This window comes from Daphnia pulicaria, chromosome 1 (assembly GCF_021234035.1).
Source record: "Daphnia pulicaria isolate SC F1-1A chromosome 1, SC_F0-13Bv2, whole genome shotgun sequence".
NCBI lineage: Eukaryota > Metazoa > Arthropoda > Branchiopoda > Diplostraca > Daphniidae > Daphnia > Daphnia pulicaria.
The window spans coordinates 31292660-31315654 of NC_060913.1; the positions used below are offsets into that span (position 1 = coordinate 31292660).

The 22995-nt window shown below is 43.0% G+C and overlaps 1 protein-coding gene and 1 long non-coding RNA gene across 2 annotated transcripts in view; one reads left to right on the forward strand and one right to left on the reverse strand.

The window, feature by feature from the left end:
- The window catches only part of LOC124341905 (homocysteine S-methyltransferase YbgG-like), a 65672-nt gene that overhangs the window by 40737 nt on the left and 1940 nt on the right, over positions 1-22995 (forward strand). Inside the window, exons 3-4 of the mRNA XM_046794864.1 lie at positions 14617-14735; positions 14801-14932. The gene's annotated coding sequence lies outside the window, so the exon portion shown is untranslated. The remainder of the gene's footprint in view (positions 1-14616; positions 14736-14800; positions 14933-22995) is intronic.
- LOC124342396 overlaps positions 1-22995 on the reverse strand; it is a 37274-nt gene extending 14279 nt beyond the window's left edge. Inside the window, exon 1 of the long non-coding RNA XR_006918805.1 lies at positions 22587-22995. This is a non-coding gene — a long non-coding RNA (uncharacterized LOC124342396). The remainder of the gene's footprint in view (positions 1-22586) is intronic.

Here is a 22995-nt window from a genome sequence, read left to right on the forward strand (position 1 = left end):
ATTCTTTTATGTTAGCTCGGCTTCGCGCTTTAGATGTACCCCCTCTATGCTCTTGTGTGTACCTCCGGTATCAACTCTTATCGTCTTCTTCTTCTTTCCTTTTTCATTTTATTTTATATCGAATAATATAAGAGAGACTATATAACCCCCCTGGCTGGCTCTTATATATATTCTTCTATCTTATATTTTCTGATGAATGGGAAATAGGAGAAGAAAATAAAGAAGGGGGGGTCGTCGTGGTGGGGTCACTGAGCACCACCCATCTTTTTCCTCCTTCTTTTTCTTTTTTCTTTTTAAAGGGGGGTTGGGGGTTGGAAGGTTGGGCTGGGGGTCCTCCTTTTTCCGACCGACCGATCGGCCGGCCAACTCACAAGAATCGGAAGCAGCTGCTGCACCTGGACGGTTTTTTCTTCTATCAAAAGGAAGAAGAAGAAGTTGGTAGTCGGAGGAACTGGGCAAGAAGAAGAAGAAGAAGAAGAAGAAGAAGAAGAAGAAGAAGAAGACGACATGTAAAGATTTGCAACGGGTGTTCCAGCGCTGGAACCCCCCTTACTCCTCCTATTCTTCTCTTGTAAGAAGGGGGAGGAGGGGAGAAAAAAAGAGATTTAGTTTGACCGATTCAACATCGATTTAGGATATAAGTTGAAACTAGTCCCCTTTTTAGTAGTTATTAGTAAAAGATGAAAAGAATTCGATAGACTTCCCTTTTTTTTTCTCTCCTGTCTGTCGTTATTTGTTGGCCCAGTTTTTGGGCCGTCTAATGAGATCACCGATGGAAGATCTTTCCTTGATTGTCACCAAAAGAGAAATTAAAGGTTTAGTAGATGGCTAATGAACCCCCCTCGCTGCCCCATTATGGCCAGTTGGGCACATATCTAACTCTAATCAGAAACAATAAAGGAAGAGCTCATCTGTGTTTAAGTAACTCGGGGATGAGTTGCAGGACAAAAGATGCATCGTCCGTTCTTGTGCGGATAATTTATTTATCTCCCTTGATTTGATTGATGAGAAAAATCAGAATTACGTAATAATATGTTATTTATTATTTATTTATTTTTTATTTTTATTCCCCTGTGTGTGTGTGTGTGTGTGTGTCCTTTGATGTTTGTGTGTATGTTTTTCGGTCGGAGCTAATTAGCCGCATGGAAACGACTCGTGAATGCATGGGCCCAATGCCAACCAGCGGGTTGGTTGGTTGTTGCTTGGATAACACACACCCAACCAACCACCCACCCAAAAGAGTAGTCATGGAGACGAGCCGCGATATATACATCGGGTCCCGCACACGGGCCCCGGAGCTTTTTCAATCGATCGGCCATTGAGCGCGATGGGCGACGCGTAGAAGAATCAAATCTGGGCCGGCAGCAGTCGGCCCAACTTCGTGTGGGACCAACAAAGAAATTGCATTGTTACTTGTCTCACTTTTTTTTCTCTTTTTCCCCCCTTTTGTGTACGTCTTTCTCTCTCTCTTTCTCTCGCTCGCCCGTCTCCATTATTGTCTTTCGACGGCCAATATACAACAACCTGCGAAATCGCAACAACAACAACAATCCAGGGACCAACCAAGTTGGAAAATTAAAAAAAAAGAAAGAAAAAGGAGGAAATGAATTCCAGATGTGGAACTTGTGTGTGTGTGTCGATCGAAACACGTGTCGAAAATTGGTCAAATAGAGAAAAAGAGAAAAAAAAAGGAATGACACATTGGGAATTTTTATAGTTGTGTGTCCGTGCCTTATAGATGTCGAGGGCCGGTCATCCAGTGTGTAACGCAGTCGCCAGGCTAATATTTGAATTTCCCTCCTTAATAAGGAGATGGTAGTGGTGGTGGTAGTGGTGGTGATGATGATGATGATGATGAAAAGGTATTTGGAAATGAGGGCGTGGCTGTCGTGGCATTTTGTTCCTTATTTACATTAGAGTAGGACTCTCTGTGTTGGCAGTTAGTTAGACGCTATAGAAGAAAAAACCCCATCATCATCATCATTTTGGTGTGGAGCCTCTTCTTCTTCTTCTCTCTTGTCTTTTGTTTGTTTCTCACTTTTTGGAAATATTTTCTTGTCAGTCAGTCGACAGCCGGCGCGTAGATTCAAATGAGATGAGGCGCGTGCGCCACAGCCGCATTGAATACAAGGGCCAGCAGCCCCATCACAGCCATTAAAATAATACAGGCACTGAGATGTCCAGCTCGCGATACTGTACTCGCGTGTAACATTGTTGTGTCCCGCCAGAGAGAAAAGAAAAAAAGAACGCGGGAGAATTGGACAGACGAAAAAATAAAAGTTCGGGACTGAGTCAACAGTTTCTCGTGCGCACACAATTGCAGCTCGTGCCAAATGTGGCGTCTTTAAACAAGCGTGAGAGTTTGTTGACTCACGCGTCCCTGCGGCTATTGACTGGGACGTGTTTGCCCATTGTCAGCACACAGTTGCATTCGATTTGAATAATGAAGCTAAGAATAAAAAGAAATAAGAAAAACCCCAACCCAAAAAATGTACTGGTCGGGATAAATATCCAAACAAACAGTTGGCGATATGTGTCATCATTTCGATTGCATTTTTGTCCACCTGGGATGTAATTTCCCCGTGTCTTTTTCTCTCTTTTTTGTGTGAGTGTGAAATATTTAGAAGCCGCCGTGACCACATGCGTCTGCGATGATGATGTCGGGTGGCGTCGGGTGGCGTCGGTGGGTGTGTGTGTGAGGTTGTCGGGCCAATAATGATGTGGCGGTGGGGGTTATATACAGAGTGTGGGAGGAGGAGGAGGTGTCGGAGGCCAAAAAGTTGATAGACATGCCCGATTGAACACGGGCCGTCACCCCTCAAGTCACGGGTCCCTTCTCTCTCCAAGTCGCGGGAATATTATGTAGATATGTTTTATATATCTACACCCCAGCGTGTCCTCTTCTATCCCAACACCCTCCACCCCACACACTCTGTGTAGATAGAAGGAGAGAGAGAGAGAGTAACTAGACAGCTTTTGACGCTACATAATGTATATGACATTTAATCATATACAACAATCAATAGGGTAAGGAATCAAAAGAGATCTAGTACAGGCGCACACTGTGGCCGCTGCTGCAGCAGCCGAGGCAATGGAAAAGACAAGACAAAAAAAGAAAGGCGATAAGAAACAAAAAGGGGAATTCAATCAACTGACGAAAAGGAAATAGCTAAAGAGAAGAAGAAGTTGGAGACGAGCCAAACTGGCAGATGAGAATCGGACAGTCCGCGACGACGATGAATTTGGTAGTCAAATGAGGTCAAAGTCGTACGTAACATTGAAAAGGGACTACTGTTTAGATCGGGAAACTTTTTGTATTTTATTTTTATTTTTATTCTCTCTCTCCTTTTAATACCCGTAAATCAATCGATGTCTTGGCGGTGATAATAATCAGCCCACACTCACACAAAATCCATTGCTGGAAATGGATGGATGGGGGGGGGGAGTTTGGCTTGATTGACTCCGTCTGCTAACACTCCAGCGCGGAAAAGAAAAAAAAAAAAGGAAAAGGATCGGCTGGGGGGTGATTTAATTCGCTATTTCAATTACAGTTGAACGACGGCGACGGTAGTGACATGGGCTACTTGATTATTCAGACACGCGGCCCCAGCCCACTCTTCCTCCCCACCCTCTTCAACACTCTTAACCGAATCACGGGGGGGAATAAAGAAAAGAAAAAACGACGACTACCAAACGCGATCCTATTTTTTTAAAAACCCCAAAACATTCACGTTAGGAGCCAAATGTGATGAGAAATCAAAGCTCGAGAAATCAAGCGATATGATTGGCTCTCATCGTGGGCATCTGGGTCGTGTCAAAGTGTCGTAATTCGAAAATTCACGATTTGTTTATTTTTTACTGCAACTGAGAGGTATTAAATTAGACAGCAGACGTGTGTGTGTACATTGTTCACCCCTAAACATAACTCGCTCCCGTTTCTTTTTTCCCCCGGTTAGACTATACTGCTATTGCTACTAAACTATCATTTCTCTCGTTTGTTGCTTTTTGGCCCGTTTGTGATGTTTTTTTCACGATGAGCGTCGGGACCCTCCCCGCTTGTTATCTCGTAATGCGTTGTGGATATTCAGCGAGCGTGTCGGCCCCTCGTCTCTCCGATTTGAATAGTCTTCACGAAATCACGAGCCCGCACAGACGGCCCGTGTGTCTTTCAACGTAGGGTGGGCCACGCAGGCCTATAGCTACTGCTACCCCACGCAATAAAACGTTTTGAAATTGTTTTCAGGATCGGGTTCCGTTCTGCGCAAGGAGAACTTCGCCCGTTCGACGTCGTCGCTCCTAAATTATAAACGACACTTGTTTGTTTTTTATCTGGACGGCCGTTACATTTTCACGCCAGGCGGCCCAAAATCCGTACGGGAAAATCTCCAAAAACGAATTTCACGTTTCTTAATTTTTAACTTTTTTGTTTTTTCAATTTCACTTTGTTTTTTGGGTGGGGGGGAATTCCGTGTGGAGTGCGTCGATGTCGAGATGCGGATGAACTGAACTTTGAGGATCGTCTGCGAGCCTCTGGCCTACCGCCGCATTATATGCAGAGCCCGGCATGTGTCGTCCGTGCGTGTGTCAAAACGTCGCATACAAAATAATCAAAAGAATGTGAGGCTCTTTAGAATCAAATGAATATCAAAAAAAGAAAGAAAGAAAGAAGAGTATAGGTCTATAGGACCGTCGTCGTCGTCGTCGTCATTGAAAACGATTTTTCTATGCACACAGCAGCCACACACAAATGGACTTTGGTTATTTTCATTTTTTGAGGGGCTATCAAAAGGGTCGCTCGGTGATGATAGAAAAATATATCTGTGAAACACTTTTCCCTTTCTTTTCGTTTCTGTATTCATGGCCGGATAGAATCACATCCAAGCCATTCAATAGGAAACAAACCGACACCCACAAATTCAGCGAGTAGCAACTTAGATCCTTGTCTCTTTTGTCGAAAAGTCTATAGATCGATTCACGTCGTTTTGAAATACAGTTGAGGTAGTTGCTGTTGTTGTTGTTGTTTCTTTTGAATCAAAGACTGGGGTGCGCAAAACGAGTGATTGCCGCTAGAGTTGGACTTTTGTTGGATGGGCCTTGTGTGTGTGGATGATCACATTTGTGGGTTTTTTTCAACTGGCAAAATAAAAAATAGTGGGGGATTTGAATGACGAGGATCGCGCGCGCGGCAGCGTTGAATGGATTCACAGGTTGCCCATAGAAAAGAAGCGCCCGCCCCGGCATTTCTATCGCCCGTTCAATAATGGCCGGGCCTATAACACAAATGGTAAAGAAAAATCTTTGCTCGACTCTGAATCGTCGCTGTTGTTGTTGTTGTCACACACAATTCTATTCCCCGCATCCTATTGTTAAATTGATATTAGAGCGTGTTTTGACAAGAAAGAGAATGATGCCATTTGACCTTCTAGGCCTCGATCTGGTCGTCTATAGATTCAATTTACCATTGGGCCATAGAATATAGAATATGGCGTAATAAGTTGATGTGTTTTATCTAAATGATGGACTGATGGGGTGGCAACTGACGTCGGTTTTTCTGGGGGTGTAACTGGTTTGGACGTTGACGCTGATGAACTTGTCGGCTAAAAGTCGTCGTATTTATCTATTATCTAGGCCTCTCTACTGTTTTTCGGGTGGGCTAATCACGCAGGGGGAGAGGAGGAGGATATGTGGTGGGGGTGGTGTTGTACGGCCGCTCTCGTGAACGCGTACCCCACACGTGCGTCAACGATGACGTGATGGGTAGGAAGCCGACGGGTTTTTTTTTATTTAGTTGGTTGTTGTTGTTGTCCATCAAAACCAGGAGGTCGGTCGCTGCTGCTGACGCTTTGATATCAGGAGGGGGGAGGGGATCAAGGAGGGATGAGAAAAACCACACGATGAGGTTCGTATGTTTGTGAAATTCGGTTGTGTATTAAGAGACGTGAACATGTCAACTTCAGACGCTCGGCCGCCGTCGGCCCCCCACGACGACGTCCGCCGCCCCTCTCAATCCAGACGAGGATTTTTTGATTTTCTGATTTTTTCGAAATTGCCGCCAAAAACGAAATGCGCCAATCAAATGAACTGCAGACTGACGACATTTGCAGGTTCAAGGAGATCAAGAGACAAGATCAATTGGGCGTCGCAAACACACACGTCGCGGCGCCGACCGCTCGTCGTGTGTGCCCACTAGTAACGCTAATTGCACGTGCACGATGAGCTTTTCTTCTTCCTCTTCTTCTAGAGGAATTGAATAGCGACGTCGTTCGCGGTCGGAGCGTCGGAGCGGCCAACGAGAGCGCCAGATTCGAGTGGCAGCAGCAGCAGCTCCTGCGGTTTTTCCCACCCCACTCGACTCCACCCCTTTTTTTTCCAGTCATTTGCATCAAAAGAATTTCGGAATACAAAAAGAAAAAACCCCACCCAAAATATTAGATAACGATGGCGGCCACCAAACAAACTCGACGTGCATTTTTCCTTTCATCTTCTCTTTTCATCGTCGGAGAGAGACCCTCAGGCCGGCAGCAGCGCAGTCTATACAATCTTGTCGGATGCACAACAGAGCTCTATATACTGAAAGCCGAAATAGTACAACAAAATCAAATAAATCAAAACAGGCCATTAGACATAATTCGCCGGCTAATGGGCTCGTCAAATTGTGCTGAAACGCGATGGCCAATCCTCCTGGTTATCTATAATAAGACGAAGGGAAATGATTTGATTCGCCTCCTCTCTGGGTCAACATTTCCATTTCGCCAACGTCGATTTTTATTTTGTGGAGGGAATCGGGAAAAAAATGAGATTGGACACGCACGTGTCGGCGATAGACTCTGCCGATACGGCCGGGATTGACTGACAGTCTAGACCAGACTCGAATCAACATAGAGAGAGAGTTAGAGTTAACGTAGATATTACTATATATCTAATACTCTAATAGAAAAAGCTCTTCTTGGCCGGCGCTCTTCAAACGAATTTCCCCCGGGAGCTTAAGAGAGCGGCCCATCGTCACCCCCACCCAACCCACGCCCAACATATTCGACTTTTGAGTTGCTGGGCTCCTTGCATGTGCTGAACGTCAGCTGATAACATTTTCCTATTCTTCGTCCGTCCGTCCGTTTCTCTCCGATAGAGGCCCAAGTCTATTTCATCTCTCATCCCGACACTCGCAAATCCCCACCAGTTCAATCCCCAGTTTCCCACAGGTCATTTTCATATTTTCTTTTTCTTTTTTAAATTGAAATCGGCGCGATTTTTTTAAATTCAGACACCCAGAAATATTTGGAAAACATTTTTTTTGTTAACTTATAAGGTGATGAAAATATTTATTTTTATTTTTTTGTCGTCGCTTTGGATGCTGGCCCATTGTATTTTCGGATGGCATTGTAATAAGTGCGCTCGGGCCGACGTGTCCAGATGTCTATCGTGTCCAGGGTGGTGCTTACACAAACACGGGTCCCCTGTGCATGTGGGCGCCCCAGGTTTTTTCTTTCTTTTTCGTTTTCTTCTTTCACTTCACAGCAAGCGATGCCTTATCTCTTTCTGACTGACGCTGTCATGTCTCTGCGTGTGTGTGTGTGCTGGATTCAAAGCAACACCCCACCCCCTGTCAACTTGTGTTTTTTTCCCAAACCTCTCTATCGAGTGTTTTAGACATTTAAATGTATTAGATAAATATACAAATCGTTTGTAATTGCGAGAATTGCCCGCCTAATTTCAGTTTAAAACGAGCCGGAAACTGAATTGCGCAACAAACAGCTGGAGTAGTAATGAAAAATACGGAATATAGTTTTATCTATTTGGCCTTGTTTTTCTGACCAATGCAACAACAAAAAACAAAAAAAACCAAGTGAATGGCAATAGAAAAGTCAGTATAAGGTGCGCGTAGAAAAATCTTGAGGCGATAGGGATAGAGGTGGTGGACCGATGGTCCAGGTGTGAAAAAAAAAAGGAATCGACTCCCCGTGGTGGGACTCGGTGGACACTGGCCAAGAAAAAGTCTCTCTTGGCTAGGAGGAGGAGGAGACTTTTTTTTTTTCTTTGGCTCCTTAAATTGTATTTTTGAGCTGCTGGTTTTTTCTCCTGGCCGTCACCTTTTTTTTTTTCTTTTTTCAACTCAAATGTGAAAGAAGAAGAAGAAGATAAATCTCTTGTTAAATTTTCGTGGGGTGCTGCCAGCAGTGGGGGGATTTTCAAGAGAGAGAAGACACCTGAACGGTGACTGGACATAAAAATCAAGGGGAATAAAATAAAAAGACGCATTGCCGAGGTGCACGTGCATAGCCCGGCAGCCCAAAAGGAACCAGAGTCTTAAGTTTTTAAAACAAAATTCTTTTTTTTTCTATCATCAAAAAATAGATGCAAAGTAATGGAACGACAAAATATCAGCCACACGTTACTTCATCCAGCCGGAGCTCAACTAACTTTTTTTTTTTTTACCTTTTATTATTATTATTATTATTATTATTTACTGGTATCAACGCGCTAATGACCTGGCAATGAATCGTCATTTAAAAAAAGCTCTTTTTAAGAATAGAAAAAAAACATTCATCACATAGGTGTAACTGGCCGAAAGAGGAGGAGGGCTATAAATTATTATCATCAAAATTGAATTGAAATTTCATACAACTAAACGGTTTATACATCCAACCAATGACTAATCCCTTTATGACAAGGGAAGTTCTCAACTTGTTTGAAAATTAAAAATTTGATAGTTGGGAATTTAACTTAAAGTAATGGAGAGAGAAAGGAATGTCCTGGATGCCCAGGGAGCGATGGGAACGAGGTAAGACGAAGTGAAAAAAATTCCGGAAATCGATGATTGAAATGTGTGTTGGCATCGGTAGATGCGGATGAAGACCCTGGCGGGGGGTTTGAAACTGCCATAGAAATTTCCCCGTCAAATCGCGGCACACGGTATAAGAGAGTGTGTCCCCCCCCCCCCTTCTCCTTACTCACATTCTTATAAGACCTGGGCTCGACTGGAACGCGTATGTACATAGAAAAATTGTGAATGGGATAATATAGGTTCGCGTACATAGGAAAAGAGAGAAAATAAAAATCAGAGCTGTGGGGGTTGTCATTGGGGGGGGATATAAGACAACATGAAAAGCATTTGACTCTCCTTCACCCTCCCAGGTGAGAAAGAAGGGAGGAGACTGTATGGATATATATTTTAAAAAAAAGGTGTCGCATCGGGGGGAGGAGACGGAACCGATTTCCGGTCCGTACAGCAGCCAGCAGCCCAGCAGCAGCGGACCCTCTGAAAGAACCCGGGAACTGCGGGGTATTTTGACCTCCCGTTGCCCAAAACCGCAGGATATCTGATCCTCTAGCAACTATATAGCACTAGCACTCTAGCACCTATGGAAGAAGAAAACATATAGAGCCTACGTTTTATAAGAGTTTACAATCCTTTTCTTCAAATCATTCCTCCGTGGATGGATATGTGAAACACTGGGCTGTAGTAGTATATAATTCCGATGGATAATCGCCAGCCCGGTTTACGTGTGTTTCCGAGTGTCCTTTTACTTGTAAGATACACATATATAAGACAGACACACAACAATAGAGCAAAGAACTTTTGGTCCTTTTTTCTGTCCATTGAGAAGAAGAAGAAGAACTTTTTACTTTTCATTCACAGAACTGGAACACACGAAAAACCGCCATTCATTCGACCTTTTTTCTTCTTCTTCTTCCCCCCTTTTTTTCTTTCTTTTCTTGTTCACTTTTGATAATAATAGACTCTTTTTTTTTCTGGCTGTGTGTGTGATATTCTATTTGGCTCTATTATAACCCACAATAAATATAAATCCACTTGACAGCTTTTTACTCTTTTTCGCCAGACTCCTTTTGTCTTGTTTTTTTGTTTTGTTTATTTCTTTTGTTGCTCCAATCTGTCGCTTCCTCATTGATCACGTTATCTAATTACGCGTACAGAGTCAACTGGATCAACAAAAAAAATGAAAAATCTTTGAATTCATTTTTGAAATCAAAGATTTTAATTTTCTATAGGTGCACGTTGAAAAATGAGGAAATTTATTTCTTTTCCGAGTTTAGGCCTCGGCCATGCGAAAGCGATTAAAAGGCCATTAAGTTTAAATCTATATATATATATAAAAAGAAGAGCTGGCCAGCTATTAGTTGGAAAAGTATATAGAAAAAAAAACTGTCCAGCTCGGTGAAGAGAGAAGCGCAAGTGGGGGGTCGTTTAGAAGGTAGCCGAGAAGGTTGTCGCGCTATTTACACCAAAGAATATCAGGGGGGAGCAGAGAGAAATAAAAAAAATATATATATAGATAGATATATATATTTCATTCCTCCACAAGTTTCAATGGACCCTCACCTGGACATACTACACACACAACTAGGTTTTTTCCTTCCTTTTCTTATTTTTTTTTCCTTATTCATCTCTATACGCTCGCTCTTCCAACACCTGACGAGCCGTGATGGTGCCCGCCGTAAGTTTCTGGTGGAGAAAGAGAAGAAAATATATATCTATTTATTTTTTTCCTTTACCATCAGTAGAGCGGAGGACTTTTTGGTCGTGTGAGTCAGCAACGAAAATGTTTCTAAGGAAGAAGAAGAAGAAGAAGAAGAAAAAGGTCCCCATAGAAGAAACTCGACTATTATGCTGTTATTCACTAGTCTCTTTGGAGCGGTTGATTTATCGACGGGCACTTCCGCTTCGAATCACGGCCTCCATACGCTTGAGTTGTGGCGTTTTTTTCTTATTTTCTTATTTTCCTTTTTATTTTTGAATAGAGATTCTTTCTGACTGTATAGTGGAATCCATCCATCACCATCGATCGACTATGACGTCACTTTTAATTACACTTACCAAGTCCCATGTGTGTGTACGAGAAAGTGTTGCCGACGGTTTCATTTCATTTTAAATTCTGGCGGTGAATTTCCGATGCTTACCCTTTGACCTTATAAGCTCCGCCTACTTTATATAGTCTTTGCACAAAGAATCCCACCCGTTTTCCCCTGCATCATTCATCGATGAAATTCCTTCTCACACACACACGAAGGATGGAGAGGGGGGGATCAAATTCGATCGGACAAAAGATTTAGAAATAACCCCCCCCCCCTCCTGTCTCTCCCTTATCCAATATTTTGTTTGTGTTGTCGAGAGAGCGTTCCGGAATAGCGGATGGAACAGAGAGCCATGGGAAAAAAACGAGTTCCTAGCGTTCCTCCACACACACGCAAACAGCACATCCTGATGATGATGGTGGTGGTGGTGGTGGCTGTGTGTGTGTGAATTCAACAAGTATTATATGTGTGTGTGTGTGTACTATATGGTTCGAGCCATATAACCCCCCTCCACCCTTATTTTTCATCTATCAAGTTGTATAGGAGTCTAAGTCGAATTCAAGAGGGGGGGGGGGGAAGTATTACACAATCTACTTGAAATGCACCACTGAAATATTATCATCATCATTCATAGACACAAAGTCCGGCACCGTATTGGTTCGATTCATTGGCTGAAATCGTTGAAAGATGAGCTGGGCCGACTGAATAATTTTTATTCCTTTTAAACCGGTGCTCTTTAAAAATCTATTGTTCATTTTCGTGCGAGATAAATCTCAACTGTTAATCGGGTCGTGACCTCCACAACTTGCGCATCTTTTTGTTTCAACGCGGAATTTACTCCGTGGGAAAAAACAAAATTGAAACATCTCTTTTTTGTTTTTGTTCCGGTTCTGGGGTAGTATGTGAACTGGTGAAAAAATCACGGCCGGAATTCCCCCCTAGAAAATGATGACACTTTGAAAGAAGAGAAAAGTGTTTGTCCTCGTTTTGATTTGGTCACGGTTGATGCGTTTTGTGAAGAGTGAAATGACGGGGGAGAAAAAATAAAAGGCCAAGCATTCAATAATAATAGGCCCATGTCTATATATAGAGCGGCCGAAACCGGCCGAAACTTCGAGTGCCCAGCCTATATAGGAGGAAAAAACTAAAATAAAATTCTTTTTTTTTGTACGTATATTATATCCTTGAAGCTCAGATCAATAACGTCCCCGTCGTCATCGAGGAAAGACAGGAAAAAGAAGAAGAAGAAGAAGGGTCTCTCTCTCTCTTATATAAAACCATCCGGTTCCATCAGCAAGGATAGGCCCCGGACGCGCGGGGCTGGCACACACAAAAGAAAACGAACGAACGACGAAACGAGACGAGACGACGGATAAAGAAAAGAAGAAGAAGAAGAGGGGGGATGTAGTAGTAGTGGTGGTAGCAGCCCTATTCCTATATATATAAAGATCCCCTTTGGTCGACAACCATCTTGTATTTAGTTAATATTACGCGCAGCACAGGAATGAGATTTATCTTTAACTGGCATTTACCGTCCCTGGGAAATAGGAATGTCCTGGGGTTGGTTGGTTGGTGTGGGATATTCTGCTCAGCAGATTTGCTAATGCAGCTCACTCTCCTTTGCCAACGGAATGGAAGAAGAAGAAGAAGATGCTGTGTGCATGTCTTGCGAGGCTATTCCGGCCGCCTGTCTGGTGATCAATAGTCGGACTAATGAGGCCACCGTGGAGCAGCAGCAGCAGCAGCAGCAGCAGCCAGGCTCCTAAGCCTTATACTCTCTTCCGCATCGATTCAAATCGATCCCATAGACATTCGCTTGGGCTTTTTTTTCTAGCAAAGTCCGTCTCTATCTATCTCTCTCTCTCCCTCCTTATCAAAATAACCTCGTCGTCCTATAGCCGTTTATATTTCTTGGGCAGGAGGATCTATCACGAAGGGGAGCAGATAGAGAACGCAATAAGAGAAGAAGACATGTGCGTGTGACCGAGGGAATTGTTTAAATGCCGACTCATCACGCCGTGATGGTGCACACACACCTGAATATATAAAACGATATCTCTTCCCCCCCCCCCCCCAACCCCACAACCCCACACACAGTCCGTCTAGAAAACTTTTATCTCATTAACGGCCTCATTGTTCATGGAAAACTGGACAAATAAAATAATAACAATATTGAACCCCGCACCAAATTTTGTTTGGGGGGAGAGATGTAATACTGTCGCATGGGAAAAATCTTTGGCTATTTGTGTTCTAGACGTTTGAAAATGGCGTGTAGAGACAAAAGAGTATGACATCATTTAAAAGGCCTATTGTTATGGCCGTGTCAAGGTGCTGCTGGTAGACAAGCGGGCGAAGAAACGGTTGCAATTTCATGCCCTGAATCGTGACGTTGTGTAGTACAACAAGAAAATCGCCTTCCGTGACGCTACCTGACGCCTAAAATGTCGGTCGCCACTCAACCGTTGCCACCGACTTAATTTCCTCAACTTTTAAAAAAATCATTTTCTAATAAAAGCGGGAAATTCCAAAAACTTTGATTTTTGTGTTTTTCGTGATTGGACATCGACTTAGGGATCTTTCGATGGGATTAAATCTTTGAAATTTTTACGTGTTGTTGACACCTGGGTGGCGCTTCTTAGGAAATAAAATGTTGTTTTTTTTTTTTTTTTTTTTTAAACATGACCAGGCCCAAAAGTCCGTCCTCATCGTTACAGTCATGATTTAGCTTCGAATGTTATTTAAGACACCCGAATAGCGGAGAAGAAGAAAAAATAAAATAAATACTTTTGGGAGGAGGAGGGAGGAAGGATGACGACGTGGATCGATGTCAAAGACTTATATATATATGCAAGAAGAAGAAGAAGAAGAAAAAATATGTGAAATGAAATAAAAATAAAGCGCCACCGGTGTGTGTGTGTGTGTGTATATGTGCCGCTGCTTAACGGCTGCTGTTGGCCACCTTCAACATTTATTATATTACGAGCTGATGTACGACCCAGCTCTGTATATTTCACTCTTCTTCTTCTTCTTCTTCTTCTTCTTTGCATGTTAAAAGTCTGACATAATTCATGCGACGTGCGGTTTCCCGTTTGGATATTTTTTGGTCCCTTTTTTTTCCTGGGGTTCTTCTCTCAATATTTTTATGCGGCTCCATCATCTCTTTTTTCTTTTTCTCTCCCCTTTTATTTCTCGTCTTCTCGGCCGGTCCTCGCACTGTGTGCCTTGTATATCTCTGTGTGTGTGTGTGTGTGTGTGTGCGTTAGGTGTGTTATACACAGCACTTACCGGTTATTTATGAGGTCATCAATTTCCTCGTCTCTTTTTTCTTTTCTTTCTCACTGGAGAAGCTTTTTTTTGGGTTACATCCATGGGAGCCAAATCGTATAAATCCCCACGGTCGGGTTGGGAGGAAAAAGGATAAGAAATGAGGGGAACCAAATGCACTGGAAGAAATGGCCATTGGGGAGGGGGGGGGGCTTAGGAAAAATAACCTCAAATGCGTTAGATGTGCGCGGTCGTGATTCACGCCAAGGGAACGGTGCCAAGAACCACCTAGTGGCGGTTGTGTGCACTGTGTAGGTTTTCTGTGCACAAATCTGTATAGATGGCGTATAAAAAGTTTGAAATATCTCTTTTTTTTCTTCCGAGTTTAGAAATGGAGTTTGATTCGAGCAAAAGAAGCCTTTACATGTCACAAGCAGTTTTCAATCATTGAATACAATTTAAAACAGTTAACTTTGTTTTGAAATAATTTTCAAAATTCAACGAATCCATATTAATAAAATATTTTGCGTTACTTTTTAGGATATGAAATTGAAACAACCCGGAGGAACTTCAAAAGTGAACGAAGCGCTTATTTAATTGCGTTCGTGTGCTGCTTCCGACGAATCTCTACAAAGGACTACTAGATGGCTGCACCATATGTTATGATTGAATTCGTCGTCTGCTATTTTCCATTCCGAATTCGTCGACTGCTGTTCTCGTCAAGTAACACATTCCGATGGACGCATGATCGGTCTGATTATCAATAGTCTCAAGCTACTTATTTTGTGACATCATCTCTTTCCGGACTGACGAGTGACGACTTCCAGAGAAACTTCCAGAGAAACGAATTCAACAGGTACATTTTTACATCACGTCAGTCTCTGAGTACTATTGGCAAACTTTCTGTTTTTGAGCTGAATCCGTTTGATTGTTGTCGAATTATCGTGATAGATTCTTTATAGTAAAATGAATTAAAAAGGGGTGTCAATCATCGGAATCTTTTGTGTCGAAAACACCTGGTAACAGCCTGGTAACGATTTCGATTGGTCGACACATTTAGTTTGATATTCCACCGCTAGGTGGTGCTGGCGTTGTCAAAACTCGCCCAAAAACAATATGTGGCGAGATTCGCCCGCTAATTTTCCTTTTGCGAAAAGTAGACACGGAACATGGCCAAATTATGCCCAGTCTCATTGTTGTTGTTCTTTTGATTTGATTCACGAATCGCCTGTTTTTTTGGTGAATCCTGTTTAACGTACTTTTGTTTTGACTTTTTTTGTTTTCAAATCAAGTTTAAAATGGTTTCATCAGAAATCTGACCGGTACTCAATTATTTATTCGAATTGCTTCTCCTCGTGAAATCATTTTGAAAATTTGGCATTGACCATGATCCCATTGACCCTTTTGGGTGAACGTTCACCCGTATTCCAAGAAGCAACCAACCTGTATTTAAAAGGAAAGAAAACGAAATGTCCTCCGTTTGGAATTCCGATTCCACTTTTCGTCTTTTCCAACTGCGGTTGGTTTTATCGATGAATTTCTTCTCCTGATTCCCAAGTCATTTTTCTTTTCCCCCGAATACACTCACGCTGGGTGCTGAAAGTCGCTAGAAAAATGGAACAAAAAAAGAACAACGGAAGAAGGGGGGACCAGCTTTAGTGTTCGTCGAATAGAGAGAACGGACACAATACAATAGTTTCCTCCCTTCTTCTTTCTCTGTCGTCGTCGTCGTCGTCGTCTCTAAAAGTCCGTGTGTTCTTTTCTCTTCTCTTTTTCTCCCGGCTTTTTTAAGTCCCTATCCTTCGCTAGATGCTCCCCTATAAGTTCCTGCATGTCTTCCCTTTTTCTGCACTCTCTGTATCTAGACACACACACACACATGCATAGAAGAGAGAGAGAGAGAGAGAGACGATGCACGCTGTTGTGTGTGTGGAAGGGACTTGAACGACCCGGAGCCGGACGGTTTTTCTGTTGTCCCGTTAAACAAAAGGCACGCTACATAATAGCCGCCCCCTTTTCAGCGGGAGCCAAAAGTATAGCCAGCAGCTATATATAGTGGGTGGGGAGGCTATTGTATTGGCAGTGGTAGTAGTAGTGCATGTATATACAGAGACACACACCGTCGACGACGTCGTCGTCGTCCTATATGGCCCGTTTGTTCCTTCCTTCTTTTTCCCCTCTCTCTGTGTTTAGAGGCTCACACAATTGTCTCATTGTTGGTGGCCCATTCTTTTCTCTTTCTCTCTCCCTTTTTTGGCTTGGAAATGGCATGGCTCTTCTTCTTCTTCTTCTTCTTCTTCTGTGTGCAAGAACCTATTCTTCGGCTCACGCCCACGTCACTTCCTCCCAACCCCCCCAGCCCAGCCATATTGTTGTGCATTAGATGGAGCAGACAACATTGAAGCAAAGAAAAGAAAAATGCCATAGGAAAACAACGTCGGACGCCGACGCTTTGACTAAGTTCAGATATCGAATCTTTTTCAAAAAAAAAAACATTGATTCAATATGAATTATTGCTAGCGCTCCCAGGATACAATTCAATTTGCTGACTGATTCATTTAACAAAATATCATCTTTTCCCACTGATCTTTTGTCTGATGGGACATATCAAATGCAATTGTTCACCGCTCATTTTTTTTTTCTTTTTTACTTTGAGCGAAGTCTTCCGGGAGTCCCGAAAAGTTCAATCGGGAGTGCGCCCCTCCTTTTTTTTTGTCCTTTTTCTTTTTTACTTTGCCTGTTTTGTTGACAGTCTCTCATTCTTCAACAATAATCAATCAGTATTGTAAAGGGGTACGAAGAAGAAGAAGAAGCTTTACCCGGTGAATATAGGTAGAATGAAAAGGGAAGGGGGGAAACAAGTCCGTTCTTTTCACACGCAACAAAAAAAGTATCGGGATGAATAATAATTTCGATTGCTTGTTGTCTACGTTGCGCAATAGTTTTTTTTAAACATTTAACTCTAAAACGTGAATTGTTCCATTCTACCGGATGTCGCGCTAGATGGCATCGACTGTAGTTGCAAAACTCGTTTGAAAAATGCGGTAATAAATTAGAAATGATTTTAGCCGATTGAATTTGGAGATGGGCGAACGATTTCGGCCTCTTCTTCCCTTTTGCTCTGTCATATTTCGTTGTGCCCCCGCATATCCCGTCGGATCCAAGTGTGTATGTATATCTATCTCGTCTCTATAGAAAAGGGAGTGGGGGGTGAGTGAAGGATCTATAGGAGCGGGAGAGAGAGAGAGGGAAAATGGCCGAATGGAAGAGGAGGAGGTTATAGAACCGCACAAATAAATATACGTCATAAAGCAGTCGGCTGGCTCCTTTTGTTGCCGCCATCACACAGGGCAGCAGACAGGGTCTGTAGCGGCACAAAAGGAGCAGCAGCAGCAAGGAGGAGCGCATCACGCGGGACTGGTGAAAAGAAAATGGTGAATAGAAGAAGAAGAAGAAGGACACGACAATCGATGGCGTGCAAGTGCTCCGAGTTTCTCCCACCGCCACCAAAAGATCCTCTTGTTGGAAAATAATAAAAGAAGAAGAAGAAGAAGAACGTCGACTCGGGCCATCAGAAAGAAGAAGAGGAGCCCGAATCTTTCAGATGCTGATCTCATTTTTCTTGTGTCGCTATTGGGAGGAGGGCACAGCAGCAGCAGCAGCCCACGGGCGCTCTGGCGGGAACTTATTCTTTTCAAACGTCAGGATTTATATCTTCTTTTCTCTGTTGGGTTGGGGTGCAGCAGAGATCTATCACCGTTGGCAATCGTTGCGACCCCTCTATTCAATCAACCGATTCCATCCCGAAATCAAATCAGAAAATAGGAGCACCTTTGGCTGTGCCACTCATCATCGTTTCGTCTATTATCATCAAAACTCTTTTGATCAGATTTCAATAACGCAACGCTCTAAAAATAGGCGCAACCTGCCGACATTTTTTATTCTACGACGACTGGGTCATTTCCCATTGAATCTCTGAGAAAAAGAAGAAATTCAAAACCTTTTTTAAAAATAGAAAAATGGGCGCCGGTGAAAAGGGAGCCGAAGGATCAGCAGAGTGATTCAATTATCATGTAGATCAATGTCGATTCTGTCTATTATAGACTCAAGTTTTGCCATCTAGACATGGGAACTCGTACAGTTTCTCCCGACCGAGCGACAACACAGAACCTTACAAAAAGGGGTGGATGGTAGGGGGGAGGTTCTAGGAGAGAGAAAAGAGGAGGTAATTTATGACTTCATTTCCTCGCGCATCAGGACCGTTCCTGATGCCTCATCCACTTCTTCTTCTTTTCATCCCTTTTTTCTGTTCTTTTGTGTGTCGCCCTGTATAGTTGTGTGTGTAGTATATACACAGACACACAGACACAGCCAGGGAACTTTAGGTTCCTCTCGGCTGCTCCCGCAGACTTCCTCGGGCGCTTCCCCTTTTGTGTTTGATCGGCAAAAGAATATCCTTGATGGATGCTGTCGTCCTCTTTTTTTCTTCTTATTTTTCTTCTATGGAGAGAGAGAGAGGCAATACATGTAGCACACAAATATCTATGAAGAAGCTCTGGAGATTTGTGTGACGGCCAAAGAAGAAGAAAAAAATCTAACGCAGCCACTCCCTTTCTCACCAAATGACAACAACAACAACAACAACAAGAACCAATATAGCCCCCCCCCCCTGTGCCGCTCAGTCTATATAATATATAGTGGTAATCTTAATAGATAAATAACACACACACACACAAGGAATGCCCTATTGTTGTTTGCTCCTTTTGATAGTGAGTGAGGAGCAGAGCCGAGAGAGTCTTTTATTATTTGTGTGTTTCCCTCTCTCTACTCTTTTGGGTTGCGGGACGACCCAATATATAGTACACTATTATATTGTGTGCCTCTCTCTCTCGGCGTTCACGGTAGTCAGTTCCTGCCATAAGACACACACACACGTACACACAAAAGGTCGAAATTACGCCCCACTTGTCTCTCTGGCGGAGGAGAAAGTTGCAAAGACTCGGCGGGGGATGCGGCTCTCGACTCTAATGGTCGCATTTATGATATCCGCTCTTTTTTTGTTATTTACTCAATTTAATCATTTCTCATCAGATTGTGATTGTCGAAAAAACGGCGGGGGTAAATAAAATAATAACGTCGCATCGCTAAACTATGTACGTCGGGAATTAGTTTTGTATTCATTCCGTTTCTGGGGCTGGAATGCGTCGGCGGATCGTTTTAGCGACGCGCATTCAAATTCACGCGGGACACACGTCGGCGTTTCTCTCTGGACGAATAGAAAAATCGTTGGCTACTTTGTTGGCCTTACCATAGAAATGCGGTATGGCCAACCGTCTGTCTCGCATTTGTGCCTTATTTACTATGACAACGTATCGAAAACACGCAACTCGAGAACGGACAAAAAAGAGGGTGGATAAATGTCTTTTTTTTTTTTTCATATTATAAAAATAACAATACCGACACTGCTGGCGAGACTTTTGCGTCACACACACACAAAGAATATTATATAGTTTCCTCCTTCTTTTGAATTCAAACCTCCCGCTCCCCCCCGACTGAAAAAGTTAAAAAAAGATGAAATGTTGGGGGTGGGTGGTATTATGAGCCATCAACGGGCTATTCATACGTGTATACGCAGTGTGGACCGAAGTTGAATTAGAGCCCACACGAACAGGTGAATAGTATCAATAGACCCCCTCTCGCTCAGTGTGCAAAACTATAAAACCGAATGACAAACTCCGCCATGATGGGGTTTTCTTTTTCCTCTATTGAATGGATGTGTGGGCTCTTCAATGCACTTCATCAAACTCTGTTGGCTCAAGTCATTGTGAGTTTACACAGAATAATGTGGCAGCCAGTCGTCCCGACAGACACATTTTCTTTTTCTCTCTCCTCAACAACACATTTTTGTGTGTATGTTTTTTCTGGGGAAATATTTTACATCCTTCTGTTTTTCATTGTAGTTGAAAAATGTTATTTTTTTCGAAATATTTGGGTCACATCCACAAAAAAAAAGTCGACTTCCGGTGTCGCATCAGGTGCGCCAAACATATTGCGTGATCCGTATCCATTTACAAAACTCCCCCCCCTGCAGCACTGCTGCAACTGCCTTTGAGTATTTTTCCTGGGTAGAAAATAAAAGTTGAACAGACGTTGAAAATGACATCATTTTCAAAGGGGAAAAATTTTTGTTGTTCAGAAGATTGTTGAGCGGACCAAGGGAATGACTCTGCGAAAACATCAAACTTGTGACGTTCCTTGTCAACACGGGCGTTTCCTCTGCACAGTTTTTGTCTTGTTGATCTCCGAAAAGTCTTCTGCTGGTGGGGGGAAGAACTTTTCTCGATACAAAACTTGTCACCGGTAGCAGCAGCCCAAAGTCCTTCCACATGTCGAAGGAAACAAAAGGAGAGAAAAAGATGTTGTCACAGTTTCCTGAGACTCGAAAAAGTTGACCACCCACAATGTTGCGAGCTGAGCTGACGTGTGAACACGTCAACATGTCGCCAAAAAAACCATTCAAGGCCCCAGCCGTGAAAATGTCTGGCCGCGCATTTGCTAACGTCGAAAAATGGTCGTCTATATAGCGACACACTTAACAGAGCACACGATCCATTAGCGACATCGTTCCGGTCTGAACATTTCTTGTTTGTTTTCATCCAGCAGCGTAGTATACATGTAGGCAGCAGTAAAGTGTACTATAGTTTTATAGAAGCTTCTTCTTTTCTTTTGACTTTTCTTTTCTTTCTTGTATACAACAACAGTGAAAAGGCCCATTGTGGTGGTAGGCAGCATTGTGCGTTATCGGGTCTTGCTGCTACATAAGATTGCGCCGTCATTCATAATGGTGGTGGTACGTACGTATATATATATATGAGCATTGGAAGGAAAGGAAAGAGGTGCTGGCCACCTCCCCGCTTCTCCTATAGACACTACTAGCAGAGAGTTGGGCGCTGGCTCTATGCTTTTGCAGTGTATTGTATTTAGAATGTGTACGGTCCATCGCTTTGGCCCGCCCGCCGTCTAATGGCCGAGCGTGACACAATAGTCGTCGGTTGCCACCAACCCCGGACCCAAACCTTAAACCCCAACAAAAGCGCGTAGCTCGCCAGCAGCAGCAGCAGCAGCCAAACAACAATAACAAAAGGCAACTCTTCCTTTTTCCACCACCACCCCTCGTGGCGTATAGTGCGCTACATAATATCTATATCCATCTATGCACGTTCGTAGTAGTGAAATCCGCAGTAATGATCGCGGAAGCAAGTGCCACAATAACCGGACGAATTGTATACCCTACTACCGTCGAAACAAAAAGAAAAAAGAAAAATCGTGAAATGAAAAAAAAAGTTGGGGGGAAATTATTATTTATTTTTTCTTTAGTTCGGGATATATGTCGGTGTAGACAATAACCGGATAACAAAAGCTGCACCTAGGTGTACACTCTGTAGCCCCCTATTTGATCCAACATGTATGTATATCCACTGCACGGCAGCAGCACATGTCTAACCTTTTCATCCTCACTCTATTTATTCCTTTTGTTGAGATATCAAAAGATGGTACCTCGCATATATACTATACACGGCAAGGGAAGTTTAGAAATGATATATACATTGTCATGGCCGCCCGGAGAGATTCAATTGTGTTTCTCGCACACAAACACAAATGAAAATAAAAAATACTAGACATTTGCATTAGAATAATAACAAAAATTAAAATCCTTCTGAAAAGATTTCGAAATTTTTTGATCATTTAAAAAAAAAATTGGTTTTCTATGGGTTTTGGTGAGCGATGGCGTCATCCCGTGTCAACTTTGTGTTTTGTTGAAACCCCCTACGTCGGCAGGGGGCGACGTCGCGGCTGTGAAAAGAAACTGTTGAGAGAGAGAGAACGTCATCTGATTGCGGGAGACTTGTTCGAGGCTTCAGTCTCGGCTTCTATAGTGCATTATTGAATAGCCTTTGATCGGTCGCTGTATTCATGGAACGGACCGACGGGGCTAGACGTAGAGAAAGAAATGTCAGTTTTCTATAGTAAATATACGCCGGAATCAAAAAATAAATAAATAAAAAGATGGAAAGAATGAAAAGAGGGTTGCATTGGGTTTTCACATTGCGTCTGCGGGATTCACGCTATAGCCCGTGCCATTCACAAGCCCCCAACCAGCAGCCTCTCTCGGGTGAAACGCTGTGGCTGACATCAATTCAAACTCGTCAATTCAAAACATTCTCCCCCTTCTTTTTCTTCTTATTCCTATTTTGAGGAGGAGCGATAGTTGTGTGTTATATTGCTGTTTGTGTAGAGCTTCAACTTGGGACCCCCTAACGACCGTTTTCTTTACAATTCAGAGACGTTTTCGGGGCTCGTCTTTTCGACGTATGTGTACTACTGCTATTTGGCTCGTCTTTATATACACACACACTGTTTTGTGCGTGTGTGTTGCGGAGTAGATTCTCAATTGAACCGCTTTCCTGCCAGCCAAAGAACGAAGACGGTGGAAAAATGGTGGAACTTACGGGAAATTGACGGGTCGTCATTATGTTATCCGACTAGAACGAAGCGACTCTTGATGAAGTCTTGTGTCATTCATCAGCTCGTTTCAACGATAAGTAGACGCAGATTCATCACAGAAGATTTATTTTAGTCACTGGCCACGTGCCCCCCACTCCTCCTTGTCACAAACATTTTGCACGACGAATTAAGAAAAGAATAAACAAACACTTTTTCGATTTTGACACGAGCCGTGGATATTTTTGATTGCACTCACTTTAAAGTCACCACTGAGACGAATGACATCATTTCTCACAGAATAAGATAATCGCACTGGACGATGATTTAAATTTGAAGAAATGTGTAACAACCAAAACGGGAGCTCTCGAACGGAGCGGCTGATCCCGCTGACAGCCCGACACGGACTGAACAGCG